General features: G+C 37.5%; 1 long non-coding RNA gene across 1 annotated transcript in view; it reads left to right on the top strand.

The window, feature by feature from the left end:
• The first annotated feature begins 1299 nt into the window (after positions 1-1299).
• The window catches only part of LOC135314405 (uncharacterized), a 90083-nt gene continuing 73795 nt past the window's right edge, over positions 1300-17587 (top strand). Inside the window, exons 1-2 of the long non-coding RNA XR_010373910.1 lie at positions 1300-1751; positions 6061-6185. This is a non-coding gene — a long non-coding RNA (uncharacterized LOC135314405). The remainder of the gene's footprint in view (positions 1752-6060; positions 6186-17587) is intronic.

Here is a 17587-nt window from a genome sequence, read left to right as displayed (position 1 = left end):
TAATCTTTCAGAAATCCTAAGACCATGGTAACAAGATGGGTTTAAGACAACAAATGTGACTATAAATGGACTGCGACTGAACTTAAAGATTGTTGAGATCAAGGACACTAAGTCTAATTATTATATATAGGGATTTGTGAAATTTGGGTCTGGGTTCATATATGTTCATATCTTCCTCTCCACTTTTAAACTATTTTAAAAATACATATTTGCAAATGGCCACATTGTAGAAAGTAACTGTTATGTCTAAAATTAACTTCCTTAACTTGAATCTGTAATCTTCTTTTAAATCCACCTCTAGCCATATTCTTATGCTAATTTGACAACTGTAATTTGAGTATTTTATGCAGACTCTGTGTGGGATGCTTAACTAGAGTGGAAATAGTAGATGAAGCTTTATTTTTCGTGAGAAACACTGCAGTCTTCTACATTCTCCTTATCAACTTCAGCTCTACTTGGCCTTAACTTTGCAGCCAAGGCATGTGCTTATCTGGGTTGGAAAACGTGACCATAACTGACTTTAACTTGACTACTTTAACTTAAATGTTTTGCCTTTTTATGGATGAAGATTAACCTCTAACCTTAATGGAACAGAATAATATTTTGAGAAGCAACCATCTCAGCGTGCTGTAGCCCTGGTCCGGGTAACAGGTAGGCTTCAAAGCGGCACAGGTCCAGAGGAGATCCCCAGTATTACTCATGAGCTCTTGCAGGCACCCATACTTTACAGGCACTTCCATACACTACTCTAATGATCTCTTTTGCCATTTTCTGCTTCTTTTCCCTCCTGCTTTTGGTCCTAATAGAATTACTGCTTCAGAAGCACAAATTTTGCTTGTTCTGGTAAGGGTGAAGACTTAGCATTTCAACCACAGCAAAGCACAGCTACAGATGAAATATTTGCACAGGGAGGAAGAGAAGGGCAGGAGTTTAGGTCAAGGGGTATCAGTGTTTAATCAGGGAGTAAGCTTTCTTATCCATTATTTCATTTTTAGCTCTCCAGGCCTTCACGTCACTCATAACATCTGGTTGGCTCCAGCAAGGAAAGACACAAGGCCAGCAGGAAATAACAAACGTCTGGTTTTATTGCTGAAAGTTAGCCTGAATTGTTGACAACCTCTTTCCCACAGATAATCCCAGCGAGGGTACAGATAGGGAAGTATTTTATCATTGAACATTAGTGCTTAGGGAGCATTTGTCACGTAGGTCTCAAAGGAATTTCCTTTGCCCCCAGATCAGTCTTTTGGTATTGTAGGCAAACATGTCATTAAACGTGATTCAAAATTTAAGCTCCTTTAGGCCAGAGAAGGAGGAAACTTTATCAGATTTAATGACTAAAAACTTCCAGACAATACTTAACTTGGCAAGGTTTAGCAGAAGCACAAGTGGGCTTGTTTTAATAGTAGTGATGTGGTAGCTCTGCTTCTCTGAGCACATGAGCCGGGTGAAGTGTGATGAGATCCATGGTTAGCCAGAGCTTTGAGATGCAGGTGCACGGATGCATCTGTGGGTCTGCACATCTGCTCACACAGTGAGCTTCCCAAAGATGGCCCAAAGAGTCTTCAGCTCAAAATGAGATTTTATTAGCATTGGAACTATAAATCTTACTTGGTAAATAGAAACTCACAATTTAGAGAATGTTTTTTCACATTATTCGAGGAGCAAGGTTCCTCTGAAGGCTTGTATCCTGCACCTGACAATCTTCAGTGCAAGACTGCTCAACACCACAATTATAAGAATTTATCTTCAAGGTATGTTATGTCTGTGAGATACATAGCCACAAAACCAAGTGCAATCTCAGGAGAGATTCCAATAGCAGATCTTTACCTGACTTTGTTTTTTATTAACCTTTGTCTTCTACCAGATCTTTCATTCAAACTCAAAATAAATCCAGAAGCACCTGAGGTTTTTTGACAAGTATACAGAGAATTATTGGTGGCCTAGACATTCTAGAGTGTGTTGTTTTGTATATTCTTGGTTGGTTAAAAACGAGGGGAAGAAAAGTTTATACTTGTTTATTTGTGGCAATGTTGCTTACTACACAGCATGAATAGCTGCACCCGTTGAAAGGTAAGATTTAGCAAGTGCATTTCTGTAATTCCTTAGAATTATTTTGCAGGCAACAGAATGCACAAGTAACCTGTTATGAAAGAAAAAACAATTGATTAATTAGGTACACTTTGTGCATGCCATTTTAAAACCATAATTTGCCTCATAAGTCACCTTTAAAAGACCAGGTTAGAGGTATATTAGTTTGGAAATAAAGCTGATCTTTTCAGACTTGAACGCCATAAAATCAGGTGCCTAAAGGGATCTTTAACATAGATACCTATGTTTAGGGTGGTTAGTACTCATGGATTGCATTGACATTTGAAGGATCTGAACTCTGATCAATTAAAGCACAGTTAGCACAGAAATAAAGGTAGTTTTGTCTAAATTAAAATGTCAGTTTAAGTGTTGGAAAAGCTGCTAGTGAGGTGTCCACCTCTTTAGAAAGATGTCTTTGCAGTGGCTGGACTCAAATGTAAAGAAATACCGTGGCTGATATTGGATGGCAATTGCAAAGTGAGGAACTATGACACCTATTGGCTTTAACATGCATGAATGTATACTGTTAAGCTTATTTTACTAACGTATTTACTAGAAAAGACAATTCTTTTCATGATGTTTACATAATAATGTCCACGGCAAGCCTGAGCCTTGTACAGCTCCTAAAATGCAGGAAAGAAAAGGATCGCTTTGACCTCTATCTGAAATCTCATTCACCTAAAAAATACCCTTATTGTGCTCTTTCATGGTGCTGTGCATATCTGGTTTTTATTGCAAGCAAAACAGCAGCCACACATCTGGCATAAAAAAGGAAATAAAAGTATTAAGGTTGTGTCCATATGTGCAAAATATTAATGAATAGAGCAATTAGTTAACCAGTGGCTTGTCATTATTTATTAATTATTTATGACAATTACACACTGCTTGGAGTGATTTATTTCTCTTTATTTGTAAATCGTTCTGCGTGCCCGAGTGCCCAGGGAGGATGTGTGTATATCTTGGATATATAGAGCTCTGCGCTACAAGCTGCAGCTGCCATTTTCTCTTGCAGTTACCTGTGGCCTGAGGGACTACGGTTTTTCATCATGAGCCATTCCTCCTTGATTCGGTTGGGGAACTGGAATCGGGACAGACCTTATATTATGGGAAACGCAATTTCTACAGATACTACCCCTAAATCAAACAGTGAGGAAGCCATTCCTTTATACAAGGACTGAGCAAAGCCTTTAGCTATGTATAGTCCTAGTTGAGGTAAATACTGATGGTATGTAGTAATGGTGAAAAACCCAACCCAATAAATTCTCACACTGCTCTGAGTGAAAAGTGAGTTGAAATAACTGTTACATCACTTCTTTTGAACACTTTGAGTCAAATCTGTAATGTTTCTCCTCTGGTATTAGCAAAATTATATGAAGGATATATTTTTTTCAAAATGTTATCCTTTTATTAAACAATACATTCTGTTCTCTTTCAGTTCTGCCCCATTTGGGGTCTACAGAGACTAGACTGGTCAGTAAGGTCTTTTTATACTTCTGATAGTAGCCACTTCCAGTAAGGGAGGAAATGTTGGTGCAATCTGTTCTGCTGAGGGGCAGATGAAAGATATTGATCTCAGATAAAAGTGCAGACTCTGTTGAACTGGGAGAAGTGATGCCCACAGGCCACGCAATTGCTCCTGTCTGATTTATGTGAAAATATATGCTAGATATTCATATGCCCGGGGCGAAAAGACTTTACAGCTCATTTACACATACTCCTCTTAAATATCTCACTTCATTGCTGGAGGAGCTGTCCCAAGAAATTCTAATTGTCACCACAATACAGTGCCTTTTTTTAAAAAAAATAAAAATTGTCCTTCATATCGAGAGGTGTGAATTTGGGGTGTCCTGTGCAGGGACAGGAGTTGGACTCGGTGGTCCTTGTGGGACCCTTCCAACTCAGGGCATTCTGGGGTTCTAAAAGGCATGGTGTATACACTGAAATGGCCTGCTGATAGTTGCAGGAATCTCCTTTCTTTCCTTCATTTTCTAATTATCAGTCCAGATCCATTGACTGAAGGGCAGAAGTTGGGGTTTTAAAACCACAGTGTACTTTGTCAGGGGCTTATTAAAGTTGTCACACGATCATTTGTGCCATGATTTGCACTTGCACTAATGCTCATAAAAACTTTTAGGGCTTGCAACTGATACCACCTGATGTGTACGACAAAATAATATATTTTTATGTATTTATTTTGTACAAATGAAACTGAAAGCACGCACACATATATACACATGTATAAAATGTAAAACCAATAAATAATACACTCTTGTTTTAAAGATGAAGATAAAGCAGAGAAACCATATCCTAAGGAACATTTACTTTCTTCTGATTTGACATTGAATTAATCCTAACATCTGTGGTTTTCATTTGAAATAGAAATTACAAAAATGTCTCTTGAATCAAGAAAAAGAAAATAAGTTTATTGGTAAAGTTTAGTATAATATTTGATACTTAGACATTGGTCCTGACCTTTCTCACACAGACTCCATTTTATTTCGTGCTGCACAGTGCGCATGCAACAATATATCTATTAATAGTAAACATATACTTTTGGACATTCATACAGGCTCAGCAAATTTTATTATTATAACCAAAGGACTAAATTGTTGTTTATCAACCCTTTACAGATTATTTCCTGGGTTTTTTTAATGTTAGGTTCGAGTTATATTTTACATTGTCTTCTTTGCTTCCCAAACCTAAGGTTGTATGAACATCAAAGTCAGAACTCAGACACATAGGCTTTGAAAGTAATTTTCTAACTTTCCCTCACATCTTCTATTTAAATTTCCATTTAGATACAGTTAAATCCATACAATAAAAAAATGCTTCTAAAACACTTAAAATTGGTGGTAGCTGGTATTAAACTTCTCACAAAATCCCCAAACTGTAACAAATTCCTCATTTACCTCTAGCCTGGCCAGAATAAAGAAACATGTTTTCTACTGGAGGAAAACAGGGTTTTGTTTTCATTTTTTTCTGGAATATTTTGATTGAGATACTGTTTGGAGGCCAAATACAAATTTAATTATGCAGTTTTACTACTGAAAAACAATTAGGGCAGATTCGTGAAGCAATTACATGAATTGCCCTGTGGCTTCTTTTAGATTTAGTAAATGCTTTCATTTTTTATCTACCGCTTGAGCCATAAGAAAGCAAGAGGATTTCAGTTGATCTGAAGCAGTGGTTAATTTTCAGAGTTTTTTTTCTTTTAGTCTCAGTAAACTAAGCAGGGAGGGATATTAGCTACCTGTATGAACTGCTAACGCATATTTCAAATGAAATGGATATGCGGTCATTACAAATGCCCTCGTACAAATTTCCAGGCTCTGTATGAGCCACTTCAAATTAGGTGAATATTGGTAACATCAGTTGGTATTCTTCAGTGTTTAATATAATTTTTGTATTTGTAGCCGTTTGATGCATATTAAATTAATTTGGTCAAATGATTTGCTCAGTTTGAGGTGGTAGACAACAGCAGTAACACGAGAAAAATAAGTCTAGGTATGTTTGGCATCCTCCAATGCTGTTTCTGAAGATAGTAGCAATACTTGGGTACCAGAGAACAGGGGTGTTCCATGTCTATAGGTATGATGCCAATCTTCCTTCGTCATTTTTAAGCAACAAACTGAAATATAAGAATGACAGCTGGTTATTTTCTCTTGCACAGTGATTTCTGTTCTTCCAAAGAAAAGAAACCAACATTTCTGCAGCGAAATTATTTCAAGATATGTTACTTGTATTTCATAAATGTAAAGAACAACTTGCAAAACCCACGTTAAGGATGAGAAATAAGGAAAACATTTAACATTTAATTGACATGCGGCTCCTTTTAGATTTAGTTAAATGGTGGCCCTGCTTGTGTAGGGGGATTGGACTAGACGAGATCCAGAGGTGCCTTCCAGCCTCAACCATTCTGTGATTCTGTGACAAAGTGGCTTATGAATGACTTTTGTGTTCTTCCTTCCTTAGAAACGAAAATGATCTGTGATTCCTGTTTTTGGAGCTTGTACAATGTACCAGTTCTACCCATGACGTTTAAACTGCTGGCAATCAAAATAATGAAAGCCAAACCTGCACGATCTTAGACTTGCAAGGTAAGATTTATTTAGGAGGGGTCATGCATGGTTTCTCTTGCTTTCCATTTGGCTGATGAGTGCTTTTGAAATGAGTATAATCTGAGTTACAGCAAAGACCACTCCAAATGATAAACAGTACTCTTTGTATCCCACTGTCCTCGGTCATACCAACAGTACTAGTGCCCAGTGGCCTTTGTGTGTAGGTAGTATATGTTTTGTCTCCTCACTTTCAGTTGAACAGTTAACAGCAAACAAGGGCTTTGATGGCTCCTGGTAAAGTTCCTACAGAATAATTATGTACTGAGTTTGAAGAGAAAGTGCAGCTAGCTATAATGTCCCTCATGATATCTGAAAAGTGATGAAATAACAGATTTTACTCCAAGTTCTACCTTCTGTAAATGCAACAAAATATGGTGAGAAGTGAAATAAAAAAAAAAAAGAACACTTTTTGTTTGAGATGCATGTGGAGAAAGACTGCATGTTTGATATGCGTTTACTACACACAGAGTCATTTTAGGATTGTCACTGGCGGAGCAGTTATTTTTAAAACTGTGCTTGTTTAGTTAAAATTAAAAAAATAAATTGTGGTTCAAAAATGTTTTAATTCTGGAATACCTGTTAAGTATGAGTATGGTAGCATGTCCTTTATTACACACTGAATTCTCCTTAATTGCTTTTAGTCTGTATGCAAACACAACTGAAAGACAATAAAAGGACTAACCTTTTCCGGTAAGCCTGACACACAATGATATGCAATTTCCATTTCCCACTGCACTGTTAGAATGATCAAGCTCTGTTTGTCTGAATTTAGTATTTATGATTACAAATTATCTCGTCATAATCAAAGTCATTTGCATAAGAAAATTATCTTCCATCAAGTATGATTTTACTGCATGTGTTTTAATACTGCAACAGCCTGTTAGTATTATTTGGATAATTAAAGGGATACTGTAAACTCTAATTTCTCCTAGAATTTACCCTAAAAAACCCAAACAATAACAAAAAAAAAGTTATGAAACTTACCATAACAGCTAGATATTCTCATAAACTGAAGGGGGGAAAATCTAAGTGAATTTAAAACTAAAATAAAACTAAAAGCAGCTACTGCAGCACCAACAACATGAAAATGGTCATGAACATAAGCCAAAGTTGCTGAAGTCAATAGCAAAACTGAATCTGGTGTCTCTGGCATTTTATTGTTCAAGCTGAGAGAAAAGCAATGAGTAAATACATTATACAACACTAAACTTACAGACGAAGGTTCTCCCTGAACTAAGAGGAACCCTGAAGCTAAGGTGAAGCCCGGAAAAGTGATTCTGGTACCGGTAGTATCCTACAAGTGCTCGCCTGCATGCACAGCAAATGGCTTGTTTGCCCCCCGGGAAAATGGTGTGAGTATGCTTCAGCCAGCCAATATTTCTGTCCTGTAAGAGGATAAAGACTTAACTATTTGTGGGCTGAGACGCTGACACAATGAATGATATTGGGTTCTCCCGCTGCGGCCTTTTGAACAACAGGAAAACTGGGAGGGCTGGCAGCTGGACTAACTGAGATGGGCAGATCTCTGAAATCATACTCTTGTTTGTATTGATATTGCCCCTGCACGTGCACCACATGGGGGAATGGGATTAACTAAATTCAGTGGCCCTTACACATGATTGCTTGTAAAGATGCACCAGAGTATTTTCCTGAATCAAGTCCTAATCCCTACATATTTTTTCCACTCGGTGCTCAGCTGAGAGTGGAAACTTCAGTTTATAAAGTTGGAAAATGTTTACTTTTTAGCTCAATATATTTTTAAAACCTTTAAAAAAACCTCCTGAAGAGCTAATAAAGCTTACTAGCTGGGGGAAAAAAAAAAATCATTTTATTGCTTTTTCTCCTTGGTTGTTTATTTTTGTCTTGCAGGAAGGGAGGATATCTTAATCTTATTGCTATGGTATCTGTCTGGAAATAAATTAGTCTTTGAGCTTTGCCCCTCCACCCCTCTCTTGGAAAAATCTTTAATCCTTATACAAGTCCTAGTGCTATGATACATGTCAAACAGACTTCCTATCAGGTTACTCAGACTCTTCCGGCATCAGTCATCTAAAGGAAATATAGTACAGAAAAGCTAGTGATTAACTCTTTATTACCAAGAGTGAAATTATTCCATAAAAGCATTGCTAATGTAAATGCTTATTCATATATTATTAATCATTATACCAGAATAGCATTACTCTATGAACATCTATCAAAAGTTTATTTCTGGAGTTAACGTTCTTGTAACTGCTTTCGGGAGGTCTCCTGCCCAGGAGCTGGGTGAACAAGATAGCAGCAACTGCATAAACCCTGCAACTACTTTAGCCTGCTTGTGTGCTGCATGTGATGCCCATGCTGGGGCCATGCAGAATTTGCACTGAGATTTAGAGTGTGTAAAGCAGTTTTTAACCATAAAACAAACAACTGCTTCTAACCTGTGTTTATATGTTCCTGACTGAGATGTGCAAAAGATCGTATGTATTACCTAACTCTTTTCCCAGTGTGGCGAATGGAGGAGACAGTAAACGAGAAGATGCTCAGGCTGTGTGAGTGCAGTGATTTTTAGCTCTTGAAATAAGACCTGTAACTTTATAAACTTAATTGTATTTTCTTTTCTGTATTCATAAGCTTCTTTTGACTGTTCTTTATCAAAATATCACCATGATAATGCATAGTAGGTAAATACTACTGGTGCTTTATTTTCTCAGATTAATAATGCTATATTCCATAAAGAGCTTTCTGTTGTCCGTAGTAAGAATATGGACTGCAATGTATGCAGTGATCACTGCAAGCAAATGCTTTCTGCCTGATGTAAAGGGAGCTGAAAGAAACAAATGGGATAACATATGGTGGGATTTTAGACAGGTTAGTTGTGTGGTAATTGAACAGGAATTCATACAGAAACAGCCATATTTTGGGATCAATATACTTGCTTATAAAGAGCAAGTATACAAGTGTTGTCTTATTTTATTAATTGGGTAAAAGGAGAGCTGTCTCTTTCTGCGCATGTTGATGAGGTGAATTGTTATGAACAGGGAAGAAAAGTGGTGTAATATATGACAAAGTGAGTAGCTGGTATGAAAGGGAGATGGAATATTCTATGCAAGATGTTACAATCTTCTCCTCTCATTTTATTCCTACTGTGAAAAATGCATCAGAGGTGCATACTAATACTACAGTGAATATAAATTCATGTGCTAGCTGTGTGTGATCATCTGAGCAGTGTTTTTAAGCAATTGTAAATTCTTGTCCTAAGATTTGCATCCCAGTCAGCTATGTGTATTGTAAGGAAAACCTAGCTTAATATTTCCGTTTATGTCTTCAGATTTTCTTAAAGTACAAGTAACTTACCTTAAAAAAACCTGTCAAAATCAGGTAATGATTTCGCCGAAGGTTGCACAGATGCTTACTGATCAAGGTGGAAGCATGGCACTGTTCAGTCATTCACACCTCAGGTATTTTTGCTTTTTAACTTCAGCTTAGGCTAAGCTTTCTAGATATGTCACTCGGTATAGAGGGAAAACCACAGAAGTATATTTTCCTGGGGTTTTTGTTTTGTTTTGTTTTCTCTTTTTTTTTTTATTCTTTTCTCAGGTTTTTGCTGGAATGTCTATTTCTAACTTAATTAGTCAAAGTCTTGCTGGTGAATGAAGGTGTTCTAAGTTTTACCTTAGCTCTATATTTAGGATATTTAAAAATTCTAATAGTACTACCTACTTTCTAAGCTCTATGTTTTACAACACTGGGATTAAAAACTCAGGCTGCTTTAAGAGTTGCTCAGAGGTGGTTAAAGATCTATAAGGAATCCCTGAAAGTGCATTCAGGAATGACAGAATTGTCTAAGAGTGCTCTGGGATGATGTAATTTACTCTAGCGTAATCTGGAAAGCAACATTAGACCACCCTTTGAGAAATTCCTGCTGAACTTTAGAGTACAAATTTCCCTGTTCACAGCAAAATGCGTTTCATACAGGTTTTGGTTTTACTGATGTAGGTACCTGGGAGCAGAACTTAGCCCTGAAAAGTTTTCACAGTGTCATTTGGAAGGAAATCCCCCCATGATGTGGTTGGACCAGATGACCTCCAGAGGTCCGTTCCAACATCAACTGTTCTGTGATTCTGTGTAAAGGACAAGAAGAGCAAATGTGGGATCGCAGGTGATAACAGTGGTTTTTTATTGTTCAACTGTGACTTCAATACCGTAAAGATGTACTAGCAACCATTAAGGTGTTAGCATTCACTGGCTTTGCAAAGGCTCTTCATTAAATGCAAAATGAAAAAATGACCAAAAAGAGAAATAAACCTCTTGAAGTGCCACAAAAATGCACTTTATTGAGTGTTTAATCTGAACAATCATTCCTACATGTTTGTCATAATCTCCCTGCTTCTGACTTCATTGATGATCTAATGATTCTTTAGTGGTGATTCCTCCTTATTCACGCATGCCAAATAAGTTTCTTTCAACAGTTCAGGTTTGTAGGCTTTTAAAATTTTAACTTTAATTTTCCTTTTCACTAACACTTTAATTCCCCACTGAAGTAAATTCTTTAAATGTTTTATCTTCATTATAAAACCCAGTCATAATAAATAAAAGTATGACACTACTCTCCACTTTTGCATTCATCTACTCTCATCAGAGGTCACTACTTCGACCTTGTCATCATTTTATGATGTATGTATTTTCTAGGTTTCTTTCTGTCATTTGGTCATCGATCACTTTTTCCCCCTCTTTACAATAGATGTGCCAATACCAATTAGTCTTGAACTACTTGTTATTTTGTGACCTTTAAAAAGGCCATGTTGCATGATTTATTTGCTTCTGCTCTGTGTGTTCAGATATTGTTTTGCTCTGGTAGAATCATGGGCCTTCTCTGATTTGGTAATTCATTTCCTTTTTTCTAAAAGAAAACCCATCAAGAAATATTGACATTCTCACTCCAATGGAGACTAGTAAATGTTATCTGGAGAATTGTTCTGTTTGATTTCCTAGTTTTAATTGCTTGAGGCAATTCCTCTAGCACTCAGATTAATTATAGCAAAAGAGACTTCTAGGCACTGTAGAGTGAATGTGGTTCTGCCGTAGAGAGCAGCAGGATCTGGGAGAGAAGTGGATGGAGTGGGAGGAGGCAGGTGTCACACGATGGCAATGAGTAGGGCAGCACTGTGAAGAATTTAGGGGAGGTGGAAGAGAACGAACAGGAAAGGAGGAGCTGGTGGATATCTTCATGTGGAGAAGCAGAATACTTTTTTTTTTAAAGGCAAGAGGTTTGGGGTTTTTTCCCTCTTTTTTTTTCTATCTGGTTTCATGGATTTATTTTACATCTTCTGTCTAATATTTTAAAATTCCTTATTTAATAGTTTAAAGAAAGTTTTCTCTTCATTTTTTAAACAGATGAAGTAAGTCTAATATTTCAAAATTAAATTGCACTTCTTAGTTCATTTTTTTTTAACAAAAGGCCAATACCTCCTCTCTTGGGTAAGTACAGATATTCATGGTTTTATGTTAATCTATTTCTCCAGATTGTAATAGTCATGTTCTTTCTCTGTATAATTCAAGTAGACTTCACAGGAGAGATATTTGCCTGGAGGGGCTGGAAAAATATTAATCTAGTTTTTACTATTGGCAACTACTGCTATTTGACCCACTGGTAAGTTCTGGCCTCTCCTTTATGCAGGATCTGAAGTCCATATTTCTGACTGACTTGCAGAAAATGAAAACTATGTACCAGCCCACCAAACAGAGTATGGCTCATAAACTCAGAGTTTTAATTTGTTTCAGACCTCATATCTTAGAATATGGTACTTTAAGGATCACTTTCACAATTTATTTATTAAAATATTGGAATAAAATAAAATATTACATAGTAAGCAAAGTGACACAGGCCAAAGTTTGAAGCCCTGTCTCAAAGGAGAATTTAGCAATGAAAGGAAAATAATTTATTTGGGAATATAATGTTGATCAACTCCACAACAGATATTGCATATCTGTTGTATTCAACAAATGTGGAACTTGACATTGACTTTTTCAATACCAAAACACAAGACTATGATATTCATTCTAAAGAAAAAATTCTTCTGTTAAGGCTGTTTTACTTTCTGGGATTTAGACCAGCCCAAAAAATATTCCAGGTTCAGTCAACTGCCTCACTGACTAACAGGCAAGTGTCGCCTAAGTAAAATGAAATGCATCCAGGCTAATTAAATCCGTGCCTTCCTGTTATGCCTATGGAGACCTGTACTTGTGCCACTACAGAGACCAAGCTATTTTGAACTGAACTAAGATCACCAGTAATTTAACATAGCCTAGCAGGCTTCTACCCAAAAAGGTGAGGATGAATAATCATAGAATCATAGACTCATAGAATCGTTTAGGTTAGAAAAGACCTTTAGGACCATCAAATCCAACTGTTAACCTAACACTGCCAAGTCCACCACTAAACCGTGTCGCTAAGCACCACACCCAAATGTCTTTTAAATAACTCCAGGGATGCTGACTCAACCACTTCCCTGGGCAGCCAGGTCTAATGCTTGACAACCCTTCTGGTGAAGTAATTTTTACTAATATCCAATCTAAACTTCCTCTGGTGTGACTTGAGGCTATTTCCTCTTGTCCTATCACTTGTTACTTGGGAGAAGAGATGAATCCCCACCTCACCACAACCTCCTTTCAGGTAGTTGTAGAGAGCAATAACGTCTCCCCTCAGCCTCCTCTTCTCCAGACTAAACACCCTCAGTTCCCTCAGCTACTCCTCATCAGACCTGCTCTCCACACCCTTCTCTGGACACGCTCCAGGAATTCAATTTCTTTCTTGTAGTGAGGGGCCCACAACTCAACTCATTATTTGAGGTGTGGCCTTTCCCTCCACAGCCTTTCCCTCTCCCACTAAGCAGATCACCTTATCAAAGGAGATCAGGCTGGTCAAGCAGGACCTGCCTTTCATGAACCCATGCTGGCTGAGCCTGATCCCCTCGTTGTCCTGTACGTGCCACATGATGGCACTCAAGATGTTCTGCTCCATAACCTTCCCCGGCACTGGGGTCAGGCTGACAGGCCTGTAGTTTCCCAGATCCTGCTTTCTGCTCTTCTTTTAGATGGGCATCACATTTACTAACCTCCAGTCAACTGGGACCTCTCTGGTTAGCCAGGACTGCTGATAAAGGATTGAAAGTGGCTTGGTTCCTATTTCATTCCCCTGAATCCAAAACGTGAAAATCTTAAGCCAATGTTCACAAGTTAAAAAAGTATATATTAAGCCCAATTTATAAATAGTCATACCCTTCTCTTGCCTAATATCCAAATGGGAAAACTGTAGCTGCCTTTGCTACCTGGCCAGGCAAGGATGAAAGTATCCATCTCCTTCTCTTGTTCATCACTCTTAATGACCAGGCAAAATTTGCCGAGAGGAGTGAATGAGCCATTGTATAAAACCTTGGCCCAAAATAACAGAGGAAGACAGATAAAACTATGACTCTATTACTTACATTCTGCAAAAGTTAGCGGCGTTATCATCATGTGTAGACAGGCGTTAAAAGACACTGTGGCCTTTTAACATACAGCAGGTTACTTCAACTCAGCTGTTATATACAAGCTACTCTGCAATAATTGCTCACGTGCATATTCTTAACTTCAGACAAATATGAGGTAATGCAATGTGACCTAAAGTCACTGGCTTTAAATTAAACTGAATTACTTCACATTTGTTGTGAACTATGAGCACACACATGGACAAAATGAACTAATCGAAGAGTATAATTTAGTGAGACAGATAACTGGTCTGTGGGGCTGGCCCTTATATCTTTTTGTAAAGAGGAGAAAAGGAAAGAATGAAGCAAAACATGTGACGAATGTTTGTCACATCTAATGAACGGGAAAGTGTTAGACAGGAAAGTAATATAGGAAACTTACTGTCTCTCTGAGAAAACAGAGGCTTGCACCTTGCTTTCAGATAATCTCTGACTCTGTGAGACAGTTTAGACCTCTAAGTCTGCAGTCCAGATTTCCAAGAAAGAAGAATTACAATGACAGAGTCCTAGAAAGTGTTCTGCAGAAAAAACAATACAAAGTGAGTGTAGATTAATTTTAGTTATGATAAGTACTACTTTTAATATTGATGTTCCGTAACACTCAGAAGTACTAGTCAGAATCAAGAGCACAGTGTTGAACGTGCAGAGCACAGGATAAGTCTTTGTATCATGATGCATATGCAAGAATTTCTTGAAGGAAAATGTTGTATCATCTAAGCTATCCAGATCTAAAGAACTGCCATTTATCTCAGGAGTAACTGTCATTAAGTGTTGGTATCCAGCTTGGAAAGAAATAACTTAGACCTCTATAACAGACATATTTTTTTCTGTGGTAGAAATTACTTACACATGCTTACTCATTCGCAGTCTGCCAGTCCATGATATCCTGACAAGGATAACTTTGGTTTTTGCTAATAACTGGAATGAAGTTTGCAAAAGAAAATGTATTGCAGCTAAAAGAACCTTTTCAAAATTCCTCACAGACTTTGGTTGGTTGGACCTATAAGTACATATTCATGAGAATCCACAGAAAGCTGGATGCTGCTGATGAAGAGGGATTTTTCTTCCAGCTAATAAGTTCAGTGTGAGTTATGAGCATTGTAGCTATAATGCATTTCACATTCACATAAATGATGATAAAAAGTCCTGTTCTACAGCCTTCTCCTGTGAGTGAAAGGTTTAATCCAGGGGACTACCAGAATGTTTCCTTGCATTAACAACCTTTGGTAGATGAAATAACACCTTAGCATATTTTGCCAATTAAATTACCTTTAAACGTTTCTGGGAATCAAATTCACATTGATGCCACCTTTGGCTCCCTTGGTTGTGCCGAGCTTTTGCAAGTCATGCCACAGCAGCTGTCTCTTTGTAATTTTTCTTTAATTTACAGATTGAACAATTCCAGGAGGAAGACAAAATGAGTTAAACTGCTTGCCTTTGTCTATAAGACTTTTGGGGAAGAAAATCAGAGTACCCACCTTCCCAGAGAAGACCTCTGGAGAATCAGTTTTGCAAAACATGCATGTCTTGGTAAAGAGTCTGTAAGCATTGAGTTTTTAATTGGTTATTTGGCAATGGGTAAAGAACTTAAGACTGCTAAAGGAAGGTTCTAATACAGATGTACGAAGGATGAAAATACTCTAGTAAATAGAGATTTTAAATAGTAACATTTATTGCCAGTGCCAATGCAAAAGGTTTCCATCTAAAAATAAAAGTGAAAATATGGAATATGTAATAACCATAAGGGCATATTTAGTATTAATTTCTTCTGTTCTTATTTCTCATGTTCACCTTCCACAGTTGTAAACTGGGTATTTTACTCTTTGCTGAACCTTCACCAGAGCTCAGTCCATGCCCAGAGCCCTCACGGCTGGACCTTTAGTCGAGTTACACTTGCTGCTGGAGTCAGAGTGTCCCTATGGCTTAAGGGGGAGCTTCCTGAAAAGGAGGGGATTTTGGTGCAGGGCAGGAAGATCTCCTCTTTTCTTCCTATCCATTGAAACTGGAGGCAGTTTTTTTCCACTAGAGTGCATGCCAAGATTCCCCATGATGCTCATGTCATCCAAGTCACACTTGGATCATACTCAGGATGTCACAAATTTCTCCTAAAGTGGGTTGTGGACTGCAAAATCCTAGATATATATGCTCCTTCTTAAGACGACATAGACATCAAACAGAATGCAATTATGCTCCTGGCTTAGGAGAGTCAGCAATGTTAAACTGCCCATCCAGTCTGCAAGCTAATCTATGTCATCACCTCTTTGTCATCTCAGAAAATAATGAATGTAAGGCCTTGATACAAGGACAGGAGCCTATTTCAGCTGTGGAATTTTTTTTGTTCCAAGTTAACATTCCTCTCCCTCTCTCATTTATCTCTGACAAGTACAATGTTTAGGAGTCAAAGACTTATGCACCTTTTTCAAGAAGGTCTGATTTCTAGATCAATAGCGTCCTTCTAATATACCAATATAATCCATCCTCCACCATTAGGTTATCATGAATCAGGAGCAGGAGAATACAGTCTAAGCCCTTTGTTACCTTTGGTAATTCATCCTGCATTTTCAGGTCATTTCTTGTTTCAGTGTTTCAGTCTTTTTCATATAATTCTACAGTAAACCCTTACATTTTTGGCAATGTGCTCAGGGTCTAAAAAAAGATAGGGAGGAGAAAAAAAAAAATCTTACGTTTCCCAGCCCTTCAACATGAATAAACTGTTAAAACTTCCAAACTATTACTGTCACTTTAAAACTGGAAGAGTTTCCACCTTTCTAAAAACAGTGATGCAAGAAACACAGCTTTGTACTTCTACAGTGCTTGACATTTTATTGCCACAAATATTGACTCCAACATTCCCTGGACACAGCACAAAAATTCATTTTGTGAATTGTATTGACAGCCTAAGCAGGTTCTTTCTTTTTCACTTGAATAGGCTGCTCTAACTTATTAACTCAGTCTTGAGGGTTTTGAATATTTACCTCTAAGATCTAGATATATTTACAGCACAGCATATGTTTCAATATGCAAGACACATACCACGAAGGTTACCATGCAATCAAATTATTGTAAAACTTCATGGAACACCCAGAAGATAAGTAGCTACCCTCATACAACCGCCCCTAGGTCATACGATGGATAGATCACCTTCAGGCAGACCCTAAAGTGACATATTTCCAAGGTGGTGGCTTTCATTTGATATGACTTTCAATCCCCGGTATGCAAGTCTGCCTCGTGACATTGAGGTAAATAGAGGGAATTTTAGAAATTTATTTCAGTTAATTTTATTTGATAAAATTGGAACTTTGGTGTAATAAAAACCATTTTGTATCACCAGACAATCCTGCGAATACACACAGCAGTGTGCCTGATTTTGATGACAAACAGAAAAGGACAAGGCAAACCTCCAGGAATATTATTTAATGAATCATAATTTGATTAAAACCACTTCTGGATACTATCTTTAACAGCTCATCTGGAATATATCTGCTTTCCCAATATGACAAGTTTTCCAAAGAATATAGCAGTGAGTTAGGTTTCATTTCTGATGAGTCCAGAGAGGACCATATCTCAGCTCATTCAGATATCATATCCTAAACAGACCGAGATAAGTTTCTTTTGCCTGTGGAGTCATCCATACTTGCCTAGATAAACCAAGATGAAAATTGGCCTCCTTTTTCAAAGGCTAATTCAAGAAACTTCAGAAGTCTTCCTTTCTTTCTACTGATCCATCAACATTTTTCATAAGCCAACTGCATTTCTCTTTGAACTGTAGCTGGTTCAATCAAGTAGGATAAATCATTCAGGTTCTTTATAAGTGTAGTAACAGCCACTCTTGCTTAAAATCACTTTGGTGAACATTGCAGCTGTGGCAGTCAGGGG

The sequence above is a fragment of the Phalacrocorax carbo genome, chromosome 7 (genome assembly GCF_963921805.1).
Source record: "Phalacrocorax carbo chromosome 7, bPhaCar2.1, whole genome shotgun sequence".
In the NCBI taxonomy this organism is placed as follows: Eukaryota; Metazoa; Chordata; class Aves; order Suliformes; family Phalacrocoracidae; genus Phalacrocorax; species Phalacrocorax carbo.
This window is presented reverse-complemented; position numbering and strand designations above follow the sequence as displayed.